The sequence below is a fragment of the Mesocricetus auratus genome, unplaced genomic scaffold (genome assembly GCF_017639785.1).
Source record: "Mesocricetus auratus isolate SY011 unplaced genomic scaffold, BCM_Maur_2.0 Super-Scaffold_100042, whole genome shotgun sequence".
Lineage (NCBI taxonomy): Eukaryota > Metazoa > Chordata > Mammalia > Rodentia > Cricetidae > Mesocricetus > Mesocricetus auratus.
The window spans coordinates 6,345,265-6,363,411 of record NW_024429219.1 but is presented as its reverse complement, the minus strand read 5'-3'; the positions used below and the strand labels follow the sequence as shown (position 1 = coordinate 6,363,411).

At 53.8% G+C, this 18,147-nt stretch overlaps 1 protein-coding gene across 4 annotated transcripts in view; it reads right to left on the bottom strand.

Moving 5' to 3' along the window:
• The window catches only part of Spsb1 (splA/ryanodine receptor domain and SOCS box containing 1), a 70,719-nt gene extending 53,780 nt beyond the window's left edge, over positions 1 to 16,939 (bottom strand). Inside the window, exons 1-2 of one of the 4 annotated variants that reach the window (XM_040734975.1) lie at positions 16,842 to 16,939; positions 7,009 to 7,154 (exon numbers count right to left, since the gene is read on the bottom strand). The gene's annotated coding sequence lies outside the window, so the exon portion shown is untranslated. Of the gene's footprint in view, positions 1 to 7,008; positions 7,155 to 9,082; positions 9,361 to 16,841 lie in introns of those variants that run through there. The other 3 variants (XM_013120076.3, XM_040734977.1, XM_005079293.4) reach the window with 3 other exon arrangements.
• Positions 16,940 to 18,147: the final 1,208 nt, after the last annotated feature.

The following is an 18,147-nucleotide window of genomic DNA, read 5'->3' as shown; positions in this document are numbered from 1 at the left end:
CGCAGTCTTTTCAAAGGAACCCTGGCACATACATATAACTTAGAGGTGATTACCATAAATTCAATACTGCTGCGTGTCTTTAGGAAACCCCCCATTCCCATGCTTCACAGACACAGACCTTTCTCACGAGCCCTAAAATCATCAAACTGAGAAGAGCCTGGGATCTGGGAAGTATGCAAATGTCCCTCATCTCTCGTTTTCAGAGGACTGGAGCTCCATGGCTCCATGTCCATGGGCTTTCTGCCTGTCTCCAGGTCTCATTCAGAAACCCCTGAAGGGTTTCATGGAACAAATGATAGGTATGCCTCACTCCTCGCAAAGTCTGCTCTCTGACTCCTGAACTTAGGTTTGGGTCTACAGGCTTCCTGGGATCCCCTAAGAGGCAAGCCCCTCTGATGGCTGCCTTCCTCTGTGGTCCCCCACAGCAGGTGCAGAAACATCCTATCACAGACTCTACAAGATGGAAGACTTGAGGCAACAGAGAGATACCACACAGCTAGACCCCTGGTCAGTGGACAGCAGCGCTGCCAAAGGGGGCAGCAACGACCCGACTTGGAAGGACCAGGGAGACACCGTCCAGGACCCCCCCCCACTACTATGTTTTATATGCAAGATCATGGAGGCAAGTTGAGAAAAAAAATTCTATCAATCGACACATCTCAAAAAAAAAACCCTCTGGAGATGAGATAGTGGCAGAGGGGTACAGGACACCCTGAACCCACAAACAACCCCTGAAGCCTGACACAGGATGCCACCCCTGCTACAATGCAGCTACCACCTCAGGCCAGTGGGCCATGAGGGCCAGTTTCCCAGAACCGACCAAGAAAACTGCCCAGCCTTGCCGAACCCTCCGCACAGGTACACGTGTGTGGGATCCACATGATCCTGGGCTCCACCAGGTAGCTGGAAGCTGTCTACAGCTGAGGGAATATCTTTGCAGTTCGTTCTTCTCACCCATGAACAGGGCAGCAGCATCTACCTCACAGGACCACTTCAGGGTGGCAGGCAAAGGCATTTGACAAGGACTCTGACTACCAGCTGAACTGTCCTTGGAGAAGACAGGAGTTCAGACACTACACTGAATGCCGGCCTAAGTGTGGGAAGAATGAAGGACGCTGTCAGGAAGAGCCTAGAGGGAATCGTGCTAGCTGTGTGCACGCCGGGCTGCGCTTCCCAGCTGCTGTGAGGTGCGCCGCTTGGCTCTGTCGGCTTCCCGGTCTGCACGTGGGCTGTGCGAACTCATACAGGCCCAGAAGCAGCAGAGCTGAGTGACCGTGGACTGCAAAATCTGAAACCACCAGCCAAACATCCACCTGTCCTCCTCGGGTTTTTTCTCTCACCTATTTGTTGCAGCAACGGAAAGCCGCTTAATGAGGAGGTCTCAGAGTCACCGGGAGGTGGCCGGCAGCAGGGATACAGACGGTGGTGTCCGGTAGCAACAGGAGAGGCCCGAGGAGGGGACAGGAGCTCCTAAGTAGGGGGACAGGCAAGGGCACCCTGCGCGTGTGGGTAATGGGGACAGACCAGTGGTGACCTCTGCTGAGCAGCTGTAGCAGGGAGGGTGCTGGAGCAGGGTTACGGGGGGTTAGGACGGTAAAGGAGGTGAGGAGGCGGAGGCCAGAGTGTTGACCACAGTCCAGAGACCTGGGAATGGAGGTCGGGCGCAGCCAGTGTCACTCCTCTCCTTCCAGAACGGCGGCAGGGAGGCACTTAATGGCCAACAAGCCAGAGCCACACCTCGACGGCTCCCAGACATTTCCCCCAGCAGCAGCACAAGCAACCTCACTCCGCCTGCCCGCCAGCGAAGTGGGCATCAGCGGAAACCTACGTCTACCCATGGAGCTCATATCCCCGGACGGCTGGCGGCGCACTGGTCCAGTACTTGGGTTCTATTTCCATCATGGTGGTGGGTACCCGTAACCCCGGCCCCCAGGAAGCTGAGGCTGAGGATCGTAAGTTCCAGGTCAATCTACGCCGAAACAACAAGACTCTGGGCCGAAGTGTGGCTCAGTGGCAGATCATTTCTCTAGCATACACAGGGCTCTGGATTCAATCCCCAGCACTGAGGGAAAGAAATGGTAAGATAGCAGATTTCACACTTTCTCTTGAAGTTTTAAAAATGGAAACAGAAGCATAAAACCATAAACTGAAAGGCTTTCCGGATGGTTCTCAGACATTCTGCTACTCACACATCAGGTAGCAAGTGTCTGCCGGTGTTCAGAGAGTGGTCACTCCCCCAGACATGGAGCACCAGGTGGGAGCACCAGGTAGTAGTACCGGGTCTGAAGAGGCCACCAAAGGTCTTCCCAGTTCTGGAAGAAGATGCCCAACATGGCTCCATCTCCCGTGGTATCTCAAACTGACCTCATGCCATGCAATCTGCAGGCAGAGAAACTTCTTTACCATGAAGGTTCCAGTTCTTAGCTGCTAGTCCAGGCTTCTCTCTAAGGCAAGCTTTCCTGATACCTGTGGACTGTTCCTGTGTACACAGCCATCTCGCTGGCTTAGGGAGGTCCAATAACACCAGCTCACATGGGTGGCTCAGATCAAATGATAAAGTGGTGGCCCGTGGTCAAAGGTTCGCTTTCTAGTAAGGCCCAGCAGCGTGCCACGGGCTGCCTTCTCAAAAGGAGAGTAGTTACTTGGGGATAGCAGCTGGGCCATGCTCCAAAACCCAACCACTTGTGCTGTGATTCACTCGTGGAGGTGCCAAGGGCTCCAAATAGCATCCTTATCTACCACAACACCTCAAGGCTCATGCAGCCCAGGCACAAAAGCAGTCCACACGGGAGCCTGCATCTGTTGCAGCGCCTTCTCCTGCTGGTCCAGGTTCCACTCAGAACCAGCAGCGTGGAGAGTCCCACAATAAATGGGCTGGAGTAACACACCCAATGGAGGAATGTACTATCTCCAAAGTCCAAATAGGTCTGCTAGCATTATGCTTCTTTCTTGGCTGTAGGCAGGGCCACCAGGCACAGCTTATCCTTCGCCTGAGAAAGGGGTGCTCCGACATGCCTCACACCACAGACACACACAAACTTCACTGATGCACAGGGCCCCTAAATTTCAGCAGGGTCTTATTTCCAACGTCTGTCATGAAGACGTCTTACCAGTAACCCGGAGTGGTTTTCACCTCTTGCTCATTCAATCCAAACAGCGTAGTACTGTTAACATCACTACCACATGGGAGATATTGTAGAAGGGAAAGGTAAGCAAGACCGCCCCCCCCCGCCTCCCCCAAGGAAACTGTGTCCCAGTACAGGAGGCAGGACCACGCACAGGTGTCACTGGCCTTGCCGAGTGAAAGTGAAACACTTCTGGAAGGTCTCCTGGACCGGTCTGCAGAAAAAGGCATCTGCAGGTCAACAGCTCTACACCGGGTACCAGATGTGTGTGTATTTGCTTAAACAGGAAAGCCATACCCGGGATGGCAGCTACAGCTGGGGTTACCACTTGGTCCAGTTAATGATGGGCACTATTACTCCCTAAGAGCCATATATGTGTTTTGCATAAGCTACATGTCCTTTGTGGAGTTGAATGGGGATCTGGGGTGGGGAGACCGTCACTCTTGGCATCTCTCAAACCCTTGTTGGTGGTGCTCATCCCTGAAATCCCTCTAAGAGAGATGGCATGGCTTCCAACTTACACCCTCCCTGCCTGGGTGGACACATTCCTAACGGATGCCGGTTGGCTTGGTCACCACAATGGGCCTTGCTCCACAGGTCAGAGAATTAATGTGATGATTATGCCAGCTGCTACACTTTCTGTGCCAATTACATTCTGGGGTTGGAAAAAAATAACCACAGGATGTGTTCAGGGACCCGCTGCACCCTCAGAGTCGGTTCTGAACTGAAAATCCAGGGATCACGTGATCTCCATCAGCCCCTATGGGAAGGAAGGACCACAATGACAATTCCAGGCTCCTGGACTCCAGTCAGCTCAGAGGCAGCATCCGCTGGTCCCAGGGTACTCTGGTCTGTTTCCCCAGTGCACAGTCACCCTGCTTAGAGGTCTTACGGCCCTTCGGGGAGGCCTGGCTGAGAGATTAACAGTATCAACTTCCGTGAGTGACGGTGGGAGTACACAGGGAGGCCTGACCTCCTTGTCACTGAGTTCGGGGCCTGAACACTGGGCCAGGTTGGGAACTAGCTGAGGAGCCGCACTTCTGTTTTTAGGATCTGAGTTAGATCAGTTCACTCACCCAGGAGGCTTTTTGCTTGTACGGTCAAGCACACAGCAGGCTTCCCATCCATTTCACTTCTAGGAACATGGTGATTAACTCACCAGCCCCACAGGTCTGCACGAGCCAGACGGCTGTGATTGCTGCTTTGCCCGGCCTCCCATTACCGTAATTACTAACTACTCCCACCCTGCCTTTGGAGGCCGAGAGCTCAGCCTCCTCCTCCCCCACCCAACCACTCCCCCGATCTCAGAGTTCTCGGGGTTCCACGTCAGGTCTGAGAAGAGCAAGCAGCCCTTGAGGAGTGAACATCTTCTCCTGAATCTGTCTCCCAGAGTACTTGTGGGAAGTTCATCTTCTGGGCCCTCCCAGGATGGGTGGTGAGGTTTTCAGCAGCAGATCTGCCCCCTCTGGAATTCCAATCTTTCCAGCCATGGACCCTTTCCTCCATTAAACCCAGGGAGATTTGGCGTCAACTTTTCCTGTCCCAGCCAGCCAACCAACCTGCTAGCATCCTTCATAACTCTTGGAACTGCAATGTTAAGTGAAGACTCTCAACTTGAATAAATTCAGCAACCTTGTGTCCCCCTGCCACCATGACCCCATACCCACAAAGTCCACCCCCACAGGCTTGTGGGTTCTTCCTAGGGTTTCGGAGGGAAGCTCACCTTGCACAGGTAAGGTAACCCAAAGTGCAAACGTCTTTGTCCCTTAGGGATGAGGTGACAAGCAGGAGACAAAGGTGGTCCCAATCCAAGTGTGCCATGATATTTAGTCTTCCTGGTCAACTTGATGGGATTTGGACTCACCTAGGAGACACTCCTCTAGGTGTGTCTGTGACGGTGTTTCTAGAGGTGTAGCTGAGGTGGGGAAACCCACCCTGAATGTGAGTGGCAAGGTCCCGGACAGTGCTGGGCTGAATAAATGAGATAAAGGGAGCTAGTGGAATCCCAGCGCTCACCTCTCCCTGTTTCCTGACCGTGGATGCCACAGGACCACATACCTCAGGCGTCTGCGCCACGCCCTCCCCAAATAACAAAATAACTCTATAAGCTGTTTTTGTCAGGTATTTTGCCATGGCAACAGGAAAACCAACTTACACAGGTGTGACTTTAGCAATCAAGGTGGGTGTCCCCAGAGCATAGCCAGCAGCTTCAGGGGGCCCCATACAGCTAACCTGGTAAGCAGGGTCCCAGGTAAGCAATGAGGAGCAGAGTGGAGACCTCGTCACAGGCGGGGCTGAAGTCCCACTCAGCTGTCCTTTTCTGAGTACGGAGGTCACATCCCAACCCCCCACACACACACACATGTTCAGCCCGGGTTACCCAGAGCTCCCCCTTTTCCCAGATGTTCCCTGGGGAAGCAGAGTCTCGCCCCCCCCATCCCCTCCATCCACGGCCAGCCCTGCGAACTGAAGAGCTAAGCTTGGGTTGAGGTCTAGTCCAGAATTTGTTGACAAATCTCCCTCTTGTTCCCTGACGCCCAGGCCTGCCATGACCCCCGGCACCAGCATTGCACAAGGCCTGGGCCTGCGCAGCAGGCAGAGCTGGGCCGTGCCTTGGCGGCTTCTCTTGCCCAACTCTTCAGGGAGGCCGAGAGAGCCTGAGCCGATGTGGTTTGCCTCATGATCCTCAAAACTCACTCTTTTTAATATGAGGCAAAGAACAGAACTTTTTTACAAGGCTAAATAAGCAGGACGCCGTCCAGAGGCTCTGAGGCCCTGACTGGCTTCGAGGCCCTCTTCCACCAGAGCATAGCGTCAGCCTCACCTTCAAAGTGCCGGTGGCACACCGACCCAAATCTTACCCTCATAAGGAGTCACGGGGTCTCTTTTGAATCCCATTCTCCCCTTACATACATCTTAAAATGTAGCTACTAGCAAACTGACAACATATTTCTGCTTTGGAATATTCCAACATATACATACGCATGCGCTCATGTGTGCATTCGTGTGTGTGTGTGTGTGTGTATGTGTGTTGGTCCTTTTCCTTTCTACTGATACATGGTTGGATTTTTGTTTTTGCAACACCAAAAAAATTCATTAAAAAAAATTAACAGGGGCCATCAAGGTGTTTCAGCAGACCACGGCTACACAAACCTGACAGCCCGTGTTTGAGCCCCAGTACCTATGTAATGCAGAGAGAATGGAGCCCGCAGAGTTGTCCCCTGACCCCTCCACACACACACATCACACACGCAATAATAAAAAATGTGAACGGTAACGCGACCTTACTGAAGGGACAGGAAAGGCACGGAGAGAGACGCTGGGATAGTGACTGAAGTCTAGACTGGAGTTTCAACTTCACCATTCGGTGGCAAACAGACCTTGACCATGTAACCTGCCAACTAGGGCAAGACCGAGGGAGGGGGAGGGGGAGGGAGGGAAGACCCACAGTCCAAGGCTCCCGGGAAGTGCAGATGAGTTAATGTGTCCAAGGCTTAGATCACAGCACTAGGCCACTCCTCCTCCAGCCATCGCCCACCAGGAGCAGGAAGATGGGTCGTATCACGGGGAGATGCGCACAGCCCTGAAAGATGGCAGACTTTGCTCTCACTGACCTGACTGGCGGTCACGGTTGGGCCTGTGAGCTTATGCCTGGACAGACTGAGAGGCATACCTGCCACGCGCTCGCTGTACACCCATGACAACAGATGAATCAATTCACACATACCAGCCACACCCTGCTTCTGAAAGGGACTGGTGTGAAATTCCTAGACTAAACTCTTTGCTAAAGGGAAGAAGATACATATGCCCGCAAGCTTCATCTACCCAGGAGAAGAAAACAGGTTCAAGGCGAGAGCACCAACATCCCCATGAGTAGTAGCACCTCCTGAGAGCTGAGGAGAATTCCACATCTGTGCTGATTCCAAGGGGGCCAGTTTTATGCCCAAGGCAAGACCACTCCTTCCGAAGACTCTGACAGCTGTGGCTTCTCCCCAGGGTTTGGTCTGGCTGATTTAAGTAGGGTCTAGGCTTAAGAAAGAAAAAAGACTTGTAAAGTTTCTGGACTCAGCAACTCCACACCCCCCCCACCCAGATAACCTCCCTCTCCTGGAAGAAGTGCTCCCTGCAGAAACAGGAGGAGAAGAAATGTTTCAAATGATCTAATCCAGTCCATCCCTTTGCAGCTGCCTGGCCTATGACCTCAGTGTCGGGGACACTAACGGACAACAGCCAGGACAGGACTTGGAGCTTGGTCCATAACACTTTGGGTAAGTCACCCAACCTCTCTGGGCTTCCACTGGGAGAGGGCTGGTCTAGTTAGATATTCTCTAAGTGATGTAGTGTTTTTCCCTGATTCCATGATTCCTTCTGTCTGTACCACTAACGTTAGCATAGTGATTTCTACCTCCCAGAGATGGAAGTTAGGCAGGCGGTGCCCCTCTCCTCACATCTAACAGTTAGGAAGAAAAACTCCCTCCAGGTCACCCTACCTCAGCACACACACACACACACACACACACACACACACACACACATCTCTCTCTCTCTCTCTCTCTCTCTCTCTCTCTCTCTCTCTCTCTCTCTCTCTCTCTTCAAGGGCACCAAGCCTTCGTCATGGGGGTAGCACTGTGACCATAAACACCTGTTAAAACCCAGCTCATAAGCAGTTTCTGATGCTGCACACTAGAGTATTTAATTAAATATTACTCACTCAGGAAGCAGCCTCTGCCAGCTCACCACCACACTGTACAGTTTGCTTTCAGAGAAAAGAGAGAGAGGAAGAGAGAGGAGCGGGAGCCCTGCTCAGCTGGCACCGGCAGGGGCTTCCCTGGAAGGGTGCCAGCAAACGCTCCAGCAACACCCCACTTACCAGAACCAAACAGGCAAGGGGAGTCACCCTCCACAGCCTTCCAGAGCCAATGGCCAGCCTCACTGGTTACCCCAGATGGCTTGTGCAAACGAACACAAACACACACACACACACACACACACAGATGTTCATGCCACAGAAATATGTTCACAGACACGCAAAACACTCAGAAAACACATATTCATAAGGGCACACCGACACACAAACACACGGGGACACACGCCATACTCAAAAGCACACACAACTTCCTGGCCGGCCAGCATCTTTACAGGCACCATTTGGCAAACATTCAGAGCCTTTGCCATCGCACGCTGGCAAACTTGGAAATTAAGGAGTTTTTACACACTCGGCAGGCGCGGGGTAATCCATCCCGCTGCTGCTCCACCAGCCAACTCTGGCTGCTCTTGTTTCTGTTCCCATCGATTTCCTGACATAACCTCGGTTGCCCAGAGAAGCATAGGCGGCTCCGGGGTGGCTGGCGCCGCGCGCAGTGTCACCAGGCGGTCTCCCATTGAGGGGCGCTACGGGGCTAGATCGGAGGGGGACCGGGGACAGCAGTGACCGCTGCAAATAAGAGCCCGGACTGGCGGGAAAAAGCGAAACTAACTTAACTCAGCAGGGTCGCGATGCTGATGCTCGGCGCAGAAGGGGTTTCGCTCCACTTTGGCAACCGGAGCCAACCTCGAGAACAGAACCCTAAGGCGCCCCGAGACTATCGCGCGCCCCAGGCCTTCTTTCCGTTCTGCAGCCGCCGAGGTTCATCCCACCGCGTGACAGTCCCCGCTCCGCGGAGGCCCCCGCCCAGTGCCGCCCCCGCAGGTGGGACCCCAAGAGCTTCCAGGAGCCGCCCTCGGCAGCACAGGCGGCCGCGCGCTGGGCGGCGCCCGGCCCCTCTCCAGGGACCCGCAGCGAGCAGGGCTTCTGGGCCAGCGCTTCACGCCGGGTGCCCACCCTATGGCCACGCTCTGCCCCGCGCTCACCCTCTCGGCTCCCACAGCCTGACGGTCCCCCGCGTCGCCCCCGGCCCGGGTCCCGGAGGCCGACCGCGCGCCCACCCACCGGGTCTTCAATGCCCCGCGCCGCCTACCGTGCAGAGAGGCCGCAGCCCCCGGAGCTCTGGAGGCTCGCGGTGCCCCGGGCCGCACCCGCTGCAGCAGAGCGAAGTCGCTTCCTTCCCGCGGCCCCGGCGCCAGCGCCTGGAGCTGGTTCCCTGCAGCAAGCAACCGCGCGGGCCGCTCGAGCGAGCGCGACTCGTGCGCTGAGAAGAAAAAACCAACCGACCTCTCTCCAGTGGGGGGGCGGCGGAGGGAAAGAGGGCCGGGCCGTGGGCGGGGTTTGCACGCCCCGCCCCGCCTTCAACTGCCCTGCCACGCCCCACGTCGAGTTCCTAACACCACGCCCTACCTCGGGTCACGCCCTCCCGTCTCTGCCAGCCCCTCCCATGACCCGCCCCACCCTACTTTTCCACCGTGCCCCGCCCCTTCTCCCCGCCACGCCCCTCTACTCTCCAGGCCAAGTCTTGCGTTTCCCAGCTCTAAGCGCTGCGAGGCGCCCGAGAGCGCAGAATGCACAGGGTGCAGAGGAGGGGCGGGATTGCGGGCGTGCGAGCCCTGCAGCCCTCGCCACCTCCCTCTTGCGGAGGCTCCCTGGGGTGATGGAGGCTGCAGTCAGGCATCTCTGCCCTGGCGTCTGCAGCAACAGCTTCAATCCCTCTGGAGGAGTTTTTGGGAAAGGCTGGGCCTGAAGCCGGGATTGTAATAACGGAAACCCTGCGGAGAGCTGCGGTGGTGCCAGGGAGTTGGGAGTTGAGGTTCATTCATGGGGGCGCGGGAGGGGGGGTGGTGGGGACAGACACGTTTGGCAGGATGAGGTGATAGCAATAATCAGAGGAGCAAACCCTTGCTTAACTCGTTTGAAACTCCAAGTTTTCAGGTTCTGTAATGCCTGCGTGCAAAGGACGGTATATGCGTCCACTTGTAAACCCACTGGACTGCACTCACTGTATTTCGGCGCCCATGGGGCAAGCAGACATCTCAGGACTTCGGGCCCCCGGGAGGCTGGTTACATAGGCATCCACAGGACCTAGACCGCCCTGGACTTAGGACTGCATGGGCGACAGGGAGTCTCCACCTCTTAGGATGTCACATAAAAAGCGCCGTTGGAGGTTCTAGTCTGTGGGAGGGATTTTCCTTTCCCCTCACTGTGCACATGAGGAGTCGAGGGTGACTGGGGGGATTTCACATCCCGTCTTAACGGAATCCCGCCAAGATTTCCCCACTAGGTTGCTTATACTAAGGTGGCCACTGTCGTTATTTAATCATGCACTGTAAAGACGCGACCTGAAGGGGCGGAGACTGCTGTGATGACGCCAGCAACGACACTGGCTAAGTTTAGTTTTGTTTGAAAGCACAGTTACCTCCACCTGCTATGGACAAGGTGGGCCTGGGTGGAAATTGTGGCCTCCCTGGGGCCCTGTACGTTCAAGTCCACAGCTATATAGGCGGGCAGCCTTGTCAGTGACTTGGGGGTGGCTTCCTACTTGGTGGACCCTCCTGTCAGCCCTTCCCCAGTCTGAAAACTTGTAGCATTCTGGAGTGATCACGGCAGACCCCGCCCTACCCCAGCGCGGGAGGACAGCCATGCTTGGTGTGCAGTGCGGGAGGTCTGTGTCCCTTACCGGGTGTGATCCTCTCGTAGGGCTGCTACTGCAGTCACACACCAGGGGCCCACATACGCCCAGGTCCCCCAAAGAGTGTTCTTCCAGGCCTTGTCTTCTGCCAGGGGGACAGCTTCCAGCACATTTCAAATGATGAGAATGGCAGCTGCTCGTTTGGGGTGACCCCCAAGAGAGGCAGTTCTCAGAAGTCTTGAACGCCTGTCCGTCAGCACTGATCTTGAACCCTAGAGCTCCGATTCTTTTGGGTAACTAGATACCGACAGTCTTCCTCCACCCTGGCATCCTGGGATGTTGGATGATTAGTCATATAGCAATGACCTCTGTGACACAGAGCAAGCTCGAGAAAAGAGTCCTCAAGGCCGGATTGTGAGTGAAAGGGCCGTAATACCACTGTTTGCTGACAAGCCGTAATCTCGCAATAGTGTAACACCAGCCGAAGGTCAGCTGACAGATGCTTGGAGCCTGAGTCAGGCCTGTGGCCCACAGGAGAGGAGGAGGGTCCACACTCCCAGCCCTGACCACGCCCTCCCACGCCCCGCTCCCATGCTTTCTGTATCGTGGATGCAGCCGATAGAGTTTGCTCACGTCTTCAATCTTGAGAAAATGATAAGAATGGACACTGGGGAACAAGCCTGCGCAGACTTGCTTTTTCTGATGACGGCTCCGGGCCCATCTCAAGATGTCTTGGATGCTGGAGCCAGAAGGAGAGAATCCTGCTGTTTTTAAAAGGCTGCAGACTCTGTCTTCTCTGAGATCCCTTGGAACAGGAGCAGCAGAATGTTAAACTCCAACTCTGTCATTCACCCACTGTGTGAACCTGGCCAAGACACTTAACCTGCAGGGAGCGTTTCCAGGTTCATTTTGTGTGCGTGCCTCTGTATGTAAATGTAGGCGCCAGTGTACCACAGCATTCGTGTGGAGGTCAGGACAACCTCAGGCACTGGCCCTCCCGGTCACCTTGTTTGAGACAAGGGTCTCTTACTTGCTACGGCATGCACAGGCTAGCTGGTCTGGGAATGTTATTAAACTGGGGGTCACAGCTTGTGTTTCAAGTCAGGCCGGGCCACCCATCCTCAGTAAACCCATTAATACAGCGGGATTAACAGTGGAAAGCAGAAAAAGAAGCCATATTCGTATGTTTGCACTGGAAGAGAGTCAGAGAGATCTAGCGAATCCCACAAGTTCATCTTTGGGGATCTGAGGTGGGACAGACGTCCAGAATATGCACATCCAAGCAGCCCCAGCCCAAACACGGCTCCACCCGTCACGGGCCATCATTGTCCCGACTTCAGTCTCACCCTGCCGGGAGGTCTGATGAGTTCTTAGAACCGTGTGAAACCTCTCCGGGAGACAAGTTCCCCTCTGGCTGGCGTCCTTTGCGTCTGCCAGCATGATTCCTGGGGACATTCCCGTTTCTCCAGGGCCCACTGTTTCAACAGTCTGACGGTCAGACTGAGGCACACGTCCCTTAGAATGTCTCCATTTCCGCCGGCTCTGCAGCCAGAGCTGCTGGGGATTCTCCAGTCTTCACGCCCCACCTCGAGGTCTGAGTGTCGAGATGAGATTCTAGAGGATCACGACCATGGCCTGCTTTTCCCGGGTGCTGGGGATTTTGTCTCAGATCTTCAGAGCTGTGGAGGGCGCTTTACCCCGCCCAAGAGATTCAGTGATGTTATCCAGAGAGCTGCTCTGGGTGTTTTCCAGAGCTCAAAGCTCAAAGAGGCACCTTCCCATAGGTGGGTGCTCTTCTAACAAATGTGAGTGTGGGGCATCGTGTTAGGGTGAAATCAAAAGGTTCTGAGGAATTTAAAGATTCCCGGGGATTTGTGAGATCAATCCACCACACAGAAGCGTGGCAAGAGGCACCAAAACAGAAATTAATAAAGGCAGGCCATTGGGCACCCATCGTCGGTGACAGATTTCTCTCACAAAGTGAAACTAGTCTGGTTCTTTCACAGACTCTGATCACGTAGCGTTCATGAACTAGTGGGTCCATCCTTCCCATAATTCGTTGTGGGGGTGGGGGAGAGCGAGACGTGCGCAGAATCACACGTTGTTGAACAGTGCCACCTGCTGGCAGGATGTGAAATTGCGGATATCTCTAGCTAACGTTCAGAGAAAAGTTTCTGTAACTTTATGTCTGGCTCTGGGTGGGTTCCCAGGCTCTGAGAAAGGATTAACAGAGAAACAGTCATTCTGTGGGATGCAGCTCGGTTGGTAGCGTGCTCAGCATCACATAAACCTGGCCTTGCTGGCATGTACCTGTAAACCTAGTGCTTGGAAGGTAGAGGCAGGAAGAGTTGAAGTTCAAGGCCAGAATCCCTTACATAGTGAGTTCAAGGCCAGCCCAGGCTACATGGAATCCTAAAGAGACGGGGATAGAAGGAGAGAGGGGATCTTGGGACCACAGTTATTTGCAATGCTTATTTTTAAAGATGTATTTTTTTTAAATCATGAGTGTTTTGCCTGTATGTACACAAGCATACTGCATGAGTGCCTGGTTCTGGTGGAGACCAGAAGAGGGTGGTGCCAGATGCCCTGGAACTGGGAGGTTTGGATGGTTGTGAGCTGTCGTGTGGGTGCTAAGAGTTGAACCCACGTCCTCTGGAAGAGCAGCCAGAGCTCTTAACCACTGAGCCACCTCCCCAGTCCTTACTGTAATATCTTCTAAGACTTCTTCCAGAAAAATAACAGCCAGTCCACTGGGATGCTGGTGCCTCCGTCAACTTTCCACTAGTAATATTTTACCTGTCCTTCGGGTATTTTTTCCTCTAGAACATTTTTACTAGTACGGTAAAACTGTGTTAATGCAGTATAAATGAATGCTCCCTTGAGGTGTTCCTTCCTCTTGTCCCTCAGTATTTATTTATTTATTTTTATTAAGTTTTAAGGATCTTCCCCCTCCGCCCCTGCCGCCCAGTCTTGGGGGTCTTAATACACACATACTTTATTTTCCTTTCTATTTTTTTTAACCCACCGAGTTCACTTGGTGCTGCCTGATGGAACTGGAATGTGGACTGATCTCACTGGCCTGATCTTACCCGGAGCTTGTGTGGGTAACTGTAACTGCGGCAAGTTTGTGAGCACAAGTGACATGCGTGTTCAGAAGACGGCATGACACATCTCTCCTCCCCTTCCTCCAGCCCGCACATCTTTCTGCTCCCTCTTCAAGGAGGCCCCATAAGCCTTGGGCACTGTGTACGGGGGGGGGGGGGAGGTATTAACACAGATGTGTCATGGCTGCTTTTCTTGTCCTGGCTGGTGCCCCCCTTTCTCAGCCCCAAATAAACACATGGGTGCTAATTAGTTATGAAACTGTTGGCCGGTGACTAGGGCTAGCTCTGTCTTAATTATTAACCCATTTCTATTAATCTAAGTATTTCCACTCGGTCTTATCTTTTACTGTTTGTTTTTGTTTTTTGAGACAGGGTTTCTCTGTGGCTTTGGAGGCTGTCCTGGAACTAGTTCTTGTAGACCAGGCTGGTCTCGAACTCACAGAGATCTGCATGCCTCTGCCTCCCGAGTGCTGCGACTAAAGGGGTGCTGGTCTTATCTTAACGGAGAAGGGTCCAATGTGTGCCTCTTATCCTCCCAGTCTCCACAAAGTGACTCCTCTCTGCCTACACTTCCCAGAATTCTCCTCTTCTCCTAGTCCCGCCTCTCTTCCTGCCTTATTGGCCAAAAGTGTTTTATTCATTCACCAATAAGAGAAACACATACACAGAAGGACACCCCCCCCCCATCACAGGTGTCCCGTGCAGGGCTGAGCACTCAACAGCCATTTATTCTCAGCATCTGGGCCAGTTCTACATCTACATTAACCACTGCTCACAGCAGAAATATCCCTGGGAGCAGCACAATCTATGATCCTAAGCAATAAATATTTGCAAGGCACTCTGACAAAGCAACCATTTAGTAAAACAACGGTGGCATCCTCTCTCCCTCACCCCAGGGCCCACTACCTCCCAAAGCTCTGGGCTTTTAACCAGGTTTTACAGTACCCGAACTGAGTTCCCTCCTGAGGAAAAGGCCCCAGGTTCAAACAGAAAGCAGCTGGTTACTGCTATAATCATTGCACCACTATGGCTCCAGTAGGCTCATCTTACCCAGCAGCCCAGCATTGTAGCTCTCAGGACCCGGCACTCTGGGCAAGACTACTGCTTCCCCCTCCCCCTGAGCCCCTGCACAGAACTATCCTTGTGCTGTTCTGCACACCAGCAAGTGGAAGGCAAAACAGACCAAGCTCCTGGCTTTGGAAGATTCCCATCTAAGTGGGAAAGCGTGAAAGGGGGTCACTCAGGTCTGGGGAGATGGACCATTCCCATTCGGTAATGAAGACCCGATAAGATGGTGGCCATGCTATAGCACTCCTGTAACCCCGGTGCTGAGACAGGAGGATCCTGAGACCCACTGCTGGCCAGTCTAGTCCATCGATCAGTGAGCTCCTGGTGCAGTGAGAGACCCTGTCTCAGAGTATGAGATAGAGAGAGATTGAAGATGGCACAGGATGTTGACTTCGACCTCTACACACAAGCTACACACACACACAAGCACACACACACACACACACACACGGGTGTACACATACACAGAGCAAGGGGCATCATTCAGACAGTAGCAGAGAGAATGAAGAACCACTTCATGGGACTGTAGGGATAGCTTAGTGGTTAAGACCCGGGTTTGGTTCCTAGCACCCAAGTGGTGGCTCTACATCATAATTCTAGCTTCAGGGGACTGATGCCTTATTCTGACCTCTGAAGGCACCAGGAGCAAATGTTGTGTCTAGGCATGGGCAACACACACACACACACACACACACACTTTTTCATTTGTGTGTATTTGATAAATGGTCTGTTCTTTTACTTGAAGCTTGGGGAGAGAACACCTCTATTCAGGACTCTGGCTCAGAAGTTCAAGACGCTCTATCAGTAGTTCTCATCCTGTGGGTCTTGACCGCTTTGTGGGTCAAACGACCCTTTCACAGTGATACCATAACACCATTGGAAAACACAGAAAAATTAGTTATGAAGTAGCATCAAAAATGGTTTTATGGTTGGGGGGGTCACCACGCATGAAGAACTATATTAAAATGTCACCGCATTAGGAAGGCTAAGAACCATTGCTCTACATAAAGAATCTAGAAAAGCCACTCTGTTGTCCCCAAATGGTGACACCTCCAGCGGCTAGGAACTCAGTCTCCTCTCCAGTCCCCGCCACGGAGTTTGCTGTGTTTGGGAGATATCTTGATCACGAGCCACAGACCCACAGATCTGGATCCTCTGCTCCATCCTCACACCTAGCAAGGCTGTTTCCTCGTTCATTCCGCATTAGCATTTGCTGGTCATGAGCCCTATGCCCTGCTGCATGCTGGGAGCTTGCTGGTGTCGATCCCAACAAGGATGGAGGGTGAAACTGCGTTAACTCCTGTTCTGCCTCGCACACAGCCTGGGGTGGCCCTTCATTCTCTTCCCTGTGGGAACTCAGTCCTTCCGGTCAGCATCCCACTCAGCAACAGGAACCGTCTCCGCAATGCGAAGTCCCGTTACCCCACTCTGTTATTAAAACAGAGCCCAAAGGCAGCCAGGGTGGCTCCGCAGGTAAAGGCGCTCGCTGCCAAGCCCGAGGCCTGGGTTTGATCCCCAGGACGCACGTGGTGGAAGGAGAGAACAGATTCCCTCAGGCTGCCCTCCGTATTCATTGCCCAGAAAGCATGGGTGTGGGGCAAGCATGTGAACACACGCACACACACACACACACACACACGCACACGCACACACACGCACACACACACGCACACACACACCACAATCAATATTTTTAAAACAGAGTCCCAAAATCTGACCACGTTTCCAGGGCCCCGGACGGCATGCCCTCTGCCCGCTCTGCCCCTGGCACCCTCTGGCCACTTCTCCTAACCCCACCACTCTCCCCCACCTTCGGCCTCCTCATCCTCCCGCTTCCTCCCACCACAGCTGCCACAGGCCGCTCTCCAGGAGCCTCTCCTCCTCCCCTGCTAGGCTCTGGCTCCCAGCTCCCACCAAGCCTCTTGGCTTGATCACACCTGACTGCACAATCTCCCGCCTGGCCCTGGCTCACAACACTCGTCAGAGAGGCAATCCCTACGGTTTGCCTGAGTACTTGACGAATCCCAATCCCATCAGACTCTTACAGTGCGTGAGGGGCTACGGTCGCATTCCCACAAATGCCCAAGGCTTGTCTGGGTCCAAGCTTGACACATGGCATCTCTCCGTCACTGCCACGAGGCGAACCATCCTAAAAAAAAAACCCAGTGGCTTTAAAACGCTATCTTTTCTTCCGTCACGTGTGTTGAGTGGCTGGGGATGAGCTGGCTGTCTTGGCCTTGGGCTCCTGTCTGGGCCTGACTCACAGATGAGCAACCCAGTGTGTGCAGCCCAGGGGCAGCAGAAGCCTGTTGTCACCTCTGTGCCTTTTGAGCCTCTCATCTGCTCCCTTCCAGAACACAAGGACATCGCAAGGGCAGAGGAGGAAGGCTCTCCAGCCGGTGGGGTTGAGGGAACAGTGGCCACTGCCCTAACCGTCTCAAACCCCACTGTCCTCAGACACTATTGATGAGTTAATGAAGACATTCAACTGGATAGATCTGGTCACATAAAGGGACAGCACGGTAAAGAAGGAAAAGGAGGAGCCTGACTGCACAGTTAGTCAACGTGACATGCTCCGTGCCCAGTGTTCCCGAGGTGGCTTCTGGGCTGCAGCGCGCCTAAGGCCTTGGGTTCAGTTCCCAAGTTCTGCCACGTTAGAATAAATGAATTTTTAAAAAGAAAATCCTTGTTTAACGCACCAGCCGGAGCGGCCTGACAATGCAGCCCTCGGGAAGCAGAGGCAGGAGGACCGACCAACCTGCCATACACGAGACAGCCTCAAAGAAACCCTCGGCTCGCCAATCCTCACAGGAGCCTTCCGGTGTAGATGAGGAAATAGGAGCCACAGATAAAAATGAATGGCTTGTTCAGGACAGTGTAGCCACTAGTTAAGTTTCTTGCAAACTTACGGCTTGGATTTGAACCCAGCAACCTGGCTTCAAAACCAGCCCAGTGCCTGGCAGCTTTTCTCATGACTGTGACTAAAATACCTCCCAGAAGCCATGCGTGGGAGGAAAGCTTGGCTTGGGCTCGCAGTTTCGGTGGCTTTCGGGGAGGGCTAGGAACGGGTCAGTTCCCGGCTGGCAAGTGTATGTGTGGAGGCTGTCTCGGTGGGGCAAGAAGCAGAGAGCTCAGGCTGGAAGCAGATACCAGCTTCTCCCAAACGACAACCAGGCCAGTCAGGCCACTGCCCCGCAGGTCCCACGACATCCCAAAACGGCTCCATGAGGGTTTTCCACATCCTAACTGTTAACAGCATCTCACCCAGGTCCCTGTGTGAGACCACATGTCTAGGTAACGCCAAAACCAGGAATGTGGGGCTGGAGAGACGGCTCAGCGGTGCCGCCGTGC